Source organism: Zootermopsis nevadensis, unplaced genomic scaffold (assembly GCF_977971745.1).
Source record: "Zootermopsis nevadensis isolate Lab colony 2312 unplaced genomic scaffold, Znev_1.0 Znev_ptg000019l, whole genome shotgun sequence".
Lineage (NCBI taxonomy): Eukaryota > Metazoa > Arthropoda > Insecta > Blattodea > Termopsidae > Zootermopsis > Zootermopsis nevadensis.
The window spans coordinates 2,139,081-2,149,165 of NW_028259151.1; positions in this window are offsets into that span (position 1 = coordinate 2,139,081).

Consider the following 10,085-nt stretch of genomic DNA (forward strand, 5'->3'; position numbering starts at 1 on the left):
TACATACGTCATGAACTGATGCACTCACACAACAAAACATTGAGACACAACAATACAACACACCACACTCAAAAAAAAAAAAACTGACACACAATGCAAAAACACACATCCACTAAATTAATCACAATACTTAGAGTAGAATACAGTAGGGCCCGCTTTTCGGCGCTCCGCTTTATGGCGATCTGCTAATACGGCGCTCAACAGCCGAGTCAGAGAAGTGCGTCTGGCGCCATTTTCTCATCGCTGATTCAGTCTGTTTACAGCTTTTGTGCACTCCGCATCTCTGTATTTCTGGCAATTTTTCAGTTATTACAAACTGTATATTTATATAATATTTTTGTGTTACTACAGTGTAATTACAATGGCGTCTAAGGGTAGTAGCGATAAAAAGAGGAGTCGTAAGCCTCTTACTTTAAATGCCAAGTTAGAGATGATTAAACTTTGTGAACAAGGCATGTCTATGGCTTCTGAACCATCACCAAAACGAATAAGATTCGTTGAAGAGTCAGATGATGAAGATGCGCCATCTCCTTCATCCTTCCTACTATAAGCATATCAATTTTCAAATTTATATTCACCAATCACTATAAGCTGAGGACAATGTGTGTATTACTGATATTCATTTTAATTTCATATTGTTTTCTTAGGCCTAGCGCTATTGTGCACTTACTATATGATTGTGTAACATCTTATTAGGCTTTGATATGCATTTGCAAGTGAAATAAGGCAAAGATCCGCTTTTCGGCGATTTTCGCTTTACGGCGGGGGTCTGGTCCCTAACCCGCCGTATAAGCGGTGCCCTACTGTATAAAGTCCGCCCTCAGTACATGAAAATTTTATCCCAAAGAACTACAGCCCTTCATCACTTGGAGACTGAGACACTTCACTTCCCTTATCACCATCTAATCCCCACTTAATAACCCCTTGCTTGTAACTACTTTTCTGACCCTCTTTCTAAAGGTGCCTAATTTACAGGGGAAAGACTAGCACGCCTGGAGGTAATTGGTTCCAGCTTCTTATGGTCCTATTTACAAAGGAATATTTGCCTACACCCGTTCTTTGTTTCCTAGCCCTAATTTTTCGAGTATGATCGTCCCTGCCCAGGTAGCATGGCTTTAGTAATCTATCCTCTATCGTTTTCCAAGCCCGGACCCTCGTGTATGCTTTGAAAAGGGCGCCCATTCGGGCTATCAATCTACGCTGTGCCAATGTTTCCCAACCAGATTCGTTCGTGAAATTTGCAAATTTAGCTGCTCTCTTCTGCACCCGATTTAGGGCTCTTACATGCCCTTCCCTGTATGGGTCCCAACACTCAGCTCCATATTCAAGTATCAGTCTCACTAGCGATGTATAAGCTAAACGTTTCGTATTGTTATTTCCCTTTTTGAGTATACTCATTACTAAATGGAGAGCCTTCCATGCTTTAATTAGTGTATAATTTACATGATCTGCCCAGCTCAGATCACTGCGAATAAGTATTCCTAAGTACTTAAAGCTATTTGCCTCTGGAATTAATTGATCCCCAAAAAAGTACCTCAGCTTATTCTTCACTCTAGCTCTATTGAAGCTGACTGCTTTACTTTTACCTGGATTTATCTTCATTTCATTTTCTACCACCCATTCCCATAATCTATTCAAATCTGTCTGTAACTTATCAATGTCACTACTATCCATTATTTTCCTTTATATTATACAATCATCAGCGAAAAGTCGTACATTTGAATCAATGTTTTTCCAAATATCATTAACATAAGCTAGGAATAGTAAGGGACCTAATACGCTCCCTTGCGGCACTCCTGACGTTACCCTGACTTCATGAGATAGTTGCCCGTCCACTCTTACTGTTTGCGAACGTCCTAAGAGAAGATGCCTGGTGTATACAGCGTTCCCTGTGAGTGCGGAAAAATGTACATTGGAAAGACCAGCCATTCTATTGAGACTAGGGTCAAGGAGCACCTGGGCCACCGCTATCCTGTCAATATGCTATCAAACCTTCGATCCAGGGGTCAGCTACCTTGGTAGCAATGAGCTGCCACCGAAGGCTGCAGAGTCTGTAGTTTGTCCTGACTCAGGAACTATATCATATAGAGAAGCTATTTCTACTGTGAAGGTCTCCAGTGTGGGTCCTGAAGGTTTCATTACAGTAAGCCATAAAAAGAAGCCCACTTCCGGGACGCCTTCGGTCAACGCAGTTCGACAACCTAGACAGCCGTTGTTAGGGATAACACCAGCGGCCACCTCAGTTAAGCAGCACCGTCAACCTTTGATTGGAATGCGCAGCTATGTCTCACTTCCAATTGTTTCTAAAAGGGAAAAGTCCAAGGCTCTTTTAGTTTCCCATTTTAGTCCGGAGGCTACAGCTGTTGATGTGGAAAGATCACTAAAAGAGCAATTGAGCCTGGTGCAGACCAGCCTGTCTGCACCAGACTTAAAACTAAATTTAATTCATATGCGTCATTTCATGTTTTAGTTGATGAAGATGACTTTCCATCATGAAATTAAATGCTTTCTTCCACCTCAGTTTAATAAAAAAAAATGCTTCCAATCTTTTCGTATCACATGAAGCTTTAGCATTTAGTCAAATTCGTAGTAGATATTATCATCTCAACTATACTAACATAACTCATGATTTCCTGTTCCATGCCACTGCATCTATTTAGCTGTTCTTAAGTTGTTGCATGTTTACAGGTTGATGGAATGATTTTATAATGTCACTCCACAGCGTTGTGAGTGCACTTAAAAAGCTTATCACTCAAGGATTATACTGTAGTATGTTTCACATTCATTCAGCTATTATCTGACTTATCAGGATGCACAGCTAAAAATTGTGAATGTTTAGACCAATTGAATGTCAGTTCTCTGTTAATGCTACTCAGGAGCAGCAAATGTCCTTGAATACTTTGAAACCAAGTGCGTGTGGCTGGTTGCAAATGTACAAAAGTAATCTATAAAAATTCGTGATTTGTCGTCTATCAAAAAATGACGTCATCAAACAATGTTACGTTATATTTGTTGTGTTGGTACAACAATGCGAGTAAACAAATGACTTCAGTAAGACACTAAAGTAACCCCCCCCCCCTTCGGGAGGGTTAATTTAGTTTCTTACTCAAGATTTTAAAACACTTGACCAACTCCCCTGAAGAAAATTGGGAGATACCACTTACAAAGAGGACAAGAAACTGTTTATTATGGTTAGTATTCTATTTACTCAATTTACATTCCTAGCAGCAAGGTTTGCTAGCTGAGGTGTACTGGCTTTTATATTTTAAAAACTAAATGTCTTGTTTTACCCATTTTCACCAAGTTTATTTCTACAAATGCACATCTGTGCACATGATACTCCCCCTAGATATCCTGGCATAAATATAAACTCACCAGTTGTCAAATTTTTATATAAAGAATAACTGGTTGCCTGTTCCTGATCTGTTGAATTGACCTACATCCAATTGTCTGTTGGTTAAGTAGTTATTTTAGTGAGAAATTTAAGATATGGTGCTCTCTGCCTTCAGAACTTTTTCTCTGGTGTACTTCTTCGTATCTCTGCAATCCTGTATACATATTTCTCCTGAACCTTTTAACTGCCACACAGAATAATGTTTCTGTACATAAAAGTTGTGTGTTCAATACATTAAAGTCTAATGAATAAACCATGGTTTGATGAAGAATGTTCAAAATTAATAGATTGAAGGAAGCAAACAAAATTTTAATGGTTGCAGGACCCAAATAAAACAAATACGGATGATCTATGCAACATGAGATGTGAGGCTAGAATCTTTAGGAATAAGAAAAGGGAATACCTGAAGGGCAAAATTGCTGTACTTGAGACAAATAATAAGGAAAAAAAAATCAGGGATCTGTACAGAAGCATCAGTAACTTTAAGAAAGGATATCAACCCCAGACCAATTTGGTAAAGGATGATAATGGCTATTTTCTTGCAGATTCAATAAAAATTGTGAATAGGTGGAAAAATTTCTTTAGCGAGCTCTTAAATGTTCATGAGACTGGTGATATTAGACAGATTAAAATGCATACAGCTGAACTGTTGGTGCCAGAACCTAGTTTAGGTGAAGTGGAACTAGCCATTAGGAAGTTGAAAAGTTATAAATCTCCAGGTATTGATCAGATTCCAGCAGAATTAATTAAAGCAAGTGGCAAAGGGTTACATATGAGGATCCATAAGCTTATTCAGTTAATTTGGGATAAGTAAGAGATGTCACAACAATGGAAGGAATCCATAATTATTCCTATTCATAAGAAGGAGGGCAAGACAGTGTGGTAACTACTGAGGAATTTCTCTGCTATCAACCTCATACAAAATTCTATCAAACATTCTTTTGGCAAGATTAACCCCATATGCGAATGAAATTATTGGGGATCATCAGTGTGGGTTCAGACGAAACAGATCAACGATTGATCAGATCTTTTGCAATCATCAGATACTAGAGGAAAAGTGGGACTGTGCATCAATTATTTATAGATTTAAAAAAAAGCATATGACTGTTAAGAGAGAGAGTTCCAAGATACTTCTACTCAACATTTGCAGATGCTTTCGTCTGTTTCTAATGTCAAATCATGTTGTTCTTTGGTTTCTGCACATAAATATTGTTTTATTAAAGTTTATTTCTAACCCCCATGTTTTATATTCTTCATTAAGTTTTCGGGTCATATATTCAATATCTTCATAATCTAGGGCCACTAACATCTGGTCATCTGCAAAATTTAAGGTGTATATATTATCATCATCCAGAGGTACTCCCATGCCATTACATTTCTTTCCCTGTGTTATGCCTTCGTCACTTTGAAACCCGGCAGCAAGATCTTATTCCCAATTTCAATATGGGAAATATTGTCTTTATATACATTTTTGATAGTTTGTATGATGAAGTTTATTCGACTTTCTTCTACGGCCTCCCACAATTTAATGACTGGGTCTCAATGTCTGATGCTGATCCAAAACAAGGCATTTACAACTTAAAGCGACTGAGGTTTTTGATTAAAATTGCTAGGAAGTCAAGTAGTGTTATAGTTGTACATGCATATGTAAATAAATAACATGATTGAAATACAAATCGCTTTTTTTAAATTTTAGCGAATATTTTTTTTATAACAAATTAGGTCATATTTTGCCTTTTCTGGGTCATATTTCGCTATTTTTGGGGGCATATTTGCATGCATATTTCTCGGTTCTTTTAGGTCATGAATATCTGGACCCTACTCATCAATTACACCCAGGGCTACTTCTACTGCTTTTTGGAGACATTGGACTATATGTGAATATTGATCTTCTACCGAGATAAAGTCAACATCATTTAGTTTTTCATCTAATATTCTCTTATAAAGGTAATCTATACAGCTGTCTTTTAGCGGGTCCAAATTGTATTTCATATATTTTAATTGTTTTAGATCGGGATCTTTAGTTTCTAGTTCTTGTTTCTCTTTGAATGTAAAAAATGATCACTACTGCAGGTGATCCCACTATGTGCACAGACATAATGTCCTTTTAATGTTGACAATTGTATAATAATGTAATCAATGATAGATTTTAATCCTCTTAGTTTCTTGGTGCCAAGTAAATTTATGTATTTCCTTGTGATCATAAAATCCATTTAGTATTTTTAAGGAAAACTTTTGGCATAGGTCAGTAAGTCGTCTCCCATTTTAATTTGCAGTAACCTCGTCATATTTTCCTACTAACGGGTCGTTATGCTGCTTACCAATTTTGACATTGAAGTCGCCAAGTAATATTCTTTCTCGTCCGTTTCCAATATCATTTATTACTGATAATAGCGTATCGTAGAATTGACCTTTTGTGGTTAGTATCTCACTTTCATTTACACCGTGTACACTTACTAGGCTATTATTACTTTCGTTCCATAGATATTCTTATTTATTTTATTATTCTCTTATCTATGCAATCCTAATTCGTTATCCATTTCTTCAATTTCTTGTTTATTAATATAGATATCCCTGATTTGGCTCTTTCACTTTTATGTACATCACTATATATATATGTACAAATCCTTTGTATTCTTCTATTTCAGAGCCTTTTTTGTCTCGGTCAATATGCATTTATCTGTATCTCATCCAAAATCTCCCTCAGTTTTTCGACTGATTCCTTGAACATTCCTTGTAATAAAATTCATAGTCCTTTTTCTTGTCCTTTGTCGTCTTCGATAAAATCTATCCGGCTTATTCTTCTTGGGGCGTTTAGCAATTGTTTAATTTTTTACGAGTGCCGAGGAGCTAGCCCGACGCCTCAACCCCCAAACTTGGAGAACCAGGGTATCTTTCTTAGTCTGGCACCAAGTTAAGTTGTTTAGTCGGTTGTTTTTTATGGTCAAAACCCTAACCAAATCCTCGTTTGTCGCCATGGGCTTACCAAAACAAAGTTAGGACAAAATTGTTTAGATATTTATGAAAGAGGAATTACCAAAATAAATTTTCATCGTGTCTGGTCTAGTGTAGACTAAATATATTATGTATCAAATCTATCAAGAAGCATTTCCGGCTTTTCTGGTAAAGACAGTATGACATTCATAGACCTAAATAAAATTTTCTAGGGCGATCAGCCGCGTCAAATGGTTACACAATAAAACCGACGTTTCAGGGACCGTCTTTGTCATCATCAGCCCTGAAACGTCGGTTTTATCGTTTAACCATTTGACGCTGCTGATCGCCCGAGAAGATTTTATTGAAAGCTTCAAATCATGTATTCATAGACCTTTTTTAATTTTCAGAAATGTAATTTACGTTCCTTCACGACAGTGCCTATAATTCATAAGACGATGTCATGCTTGTCGGTTACTTCAATGTCTGTCGTTGACTGATAATAAATTTAAAAGAACCAAGGTAATAAAAATATTGTTACGTATTGGAATTCAAGGAAAATTTCTTATTTGTATAAGTATTCAAACCGAGTTGTACTCGGTACGTGTACTATCAGCTTCAGTAATTAGTGGCACTGCATTCTGTATTTGTGTGTTTGGTATGATACACATTGCAAGCAGCGATTATTTCTTTAAACAGCATTAACTAGTTGATGTTTGAAATATTTTTTGATCTTATTCGGATTCAGGAAGCCCTTTCCCCAAATGTAAATATTTACCACAAATATAGACAGTGAAACACAACAAACTCTTGCTGTAAAAAATCGTTCAATGACGATGCTACCCATCAGACCCTTCATGGTTGGTCATGTCGGTAAGATGGATGTGAGGTTCTCACGGCGGTTAGTATGATGGTGGGTGTCTCCTGGGTTGTACCGTTCACTGCACGAAGTACATAGCGAGAACGCATTATGGGCTGGTGGTGTCTGCCCGTCCGTCTAACCAGTTGATTCTACTCGAGAACCGCTAGACGTACGAGGCTCGTCCACAAAGTAAGTTTCCCTGGGGCCGTTTACAGAAACAAAACACAATTTCATGGAAATATTTATTGCAACAGATACAGCAAGTGTCCAGCTATTTTTCAACATATTCGCCACCGGAATTGAGACATTTGTCATACCGTGGGACCAACTTTTGAATACCTGCGTCGTAGAAGTCTGCCGCCTGGGATTGGAACCACTGTGTGACAACCATCTCCGCCTCTCTGTCATTCTCAAAACGCTGACGCTGACCGGACAGGAATTTCTTGAGGTGTAGGAAAAGATGGAAATCACTGGGAGCGAGGTCCGGGCTGTAGGGTGAATGATTAAACACCTCCCAGCTGAACTCCTGCAGGAGACTCGCTGTCCGTCGAGCCGTGTGCGGCCTAGCGTTATCACTGACCGCACTTCACAGTCGGCGGGAGCTGGAATAAGAACCTCCATCTTCAACAGCTGCAACCTTGCTACTGTGAGAACGCGGGAAGTGCCGTTAGTGCATGCGCCATGCTACGTCATTGCTCTATCACGTACGCACAGTCGCTTCGCGCAATATAAGGTTTGCTAGCTGTGGGACGAGTGGAAAACTTACTTTGTGGACGCGCCTCGTATCTGAATGAAATTTGATGTGGAGGTTTGGTCGTTCTGCACGGCCTCAAAATTGTGTTTTTGAATATCCTACAAGCGGTGATAAAAATCACGGATGAGGAAATTCGTAAAGTAGACGCTGATGTGCTACAATCTCTTGGTCAAAGTGGGAACTATCGAACTAGGAGTATTTAACACCTATAAATGCACGTTGCAAAGAACGGAGGAGAAAACAATATGTAATCTCGTGTGGAGTACGTTTTCCAAGAGTTAAATAACCGTTTATAACAAGCTACTGAGATCAGTTGGGGCGGCTGAGAAGAGATGGCGTAAGTGTGAAGAAACTCACTGAATGACCTGTAGCTGAAAACAATTTGTCTTATTAATATCGGGATATTATACAAAGTTTACAGATGTGTTTCCTTTGCTGTTTTGTGTCTCACACTGTCTCTGACATTCCGCAACTGGACCGTACCTAGAGTCAGCTGAATCCAGTCCATATCCTCGCACACAACACAGTCCCACTCATTTTATCCTCCTTGATTCTGTCACTCTAATATTTGACAAGGAATACATAAAGGTTTTTGTTAGGAAATTTTCTTCTCCTTATTAGATCGAAATGTCATTCTCAGCACTTTGTTTTATACTACATGCTCTATCGAGTAATCTCACAGCCATCCTGCCTAAGTGCAAGTCTTGTGAGGCTTTTACGAACTGGGTCCTTATTCATCATTTCGTATCGACTGGCTGTAGCTGCTTTTTAGAAGAGGTCTTTCTTCGAAATTTGTATAAATTTATGAAAAATGTTACAAACTTAATATTATAAAAAGGTTTGCGTATCACTCAATAACTTTCATTGACAAAATTCGTTTGTGTTAATGATTCATTTACAGTTAGATATTTAATTTACTTGATAAACTGATTATCATTATGTAGTGATAAAACACCACTAAACTGAGCACGAAACGCAGCAATGGTTAAAGATTAAACTTAGTTATGAAATAGTCAGTTATTTGTTTTCGTTTCAAGCTTTGGATTAATCTTCGTATTTTCAAACTATTCTATTTTTTATTTATATTTATTGCTGTAGTGTCCAACTGCTGAAACCTTGACATTTCTTTGAAGAATTTATCAAAACGCGATCTATGTTTCTGGTCGATACAGTTTTGAAGGAAATTTAATTTTATGACACATTTTATTCATCGTTCACAACGTTATGCCGTTCTTTGGCCACCCCTGGTGGAAGGTTTACGTCACTTCAGAAACATCCGAAATGTTTATAAATGTGAAAAGAATCCATGTTAAGGAATATATCATTGCAGGTAAAACAGCTGTATTCATCAGTCTGCTGCCTATGCATGACAGCAGAAAAAGGTCGTCGCAAACACAAAACAATACCCTTATCTTTTGTCGTGGGAGTAAGCCATTCTTCATCGCTCAACAACAGCCATAAAATAATGATAAGAACGCGAAGCAAGACTGAGCTGCTTCCTTCATAACACAATAAACAACTTCGTACACCCAACGTAATGCAAAGGATCATAAATATTTTCTGCTATACTGTGCACATGAACAATACAAATCTTTCTTTTCTCTGGCTTTTAATTTACAATTTCTAAATACACGTACCAAGAAGAATGCTTGCGTTCCTTCCCCTCCCCTTCACTCCGAGTCATTGTTCACGTGAGTCAATAAAACGAGAGTTTTTTTTACAGACATCAAGATTACCCAGCGTCGGCTTCCTACACATCTCAATGTACATTTGAAGTAGGTCTTTGTGCAAAAATCTCAGGTCATTCAACAGGATTTACACTGCAATGGAACCGAAGTCCTTATTCTGATAAAATTTGTTTGGTATTAAATTTTTAATGTTGAATTTCATGTTATGTGTGTTACTGTCCGCCAATTAAATCAAAGGACTGGGCGAGTCATACGTTAAAATGTACGGAACAGATTAAAAATAACCATAAAATCTTGGACGGAAAACCTGAAGGGAAGAGACCTAGGCGTAAATGAAAATGTGATATTCAAATGGGCAAGTGAGGATTGGATTCATCTCGCTACGACAGAGACCAGTGGCGGGCTGTTGTGAAAATTTTACTTCAAGAGTGAGCAGACGCCATTTTTCATCTT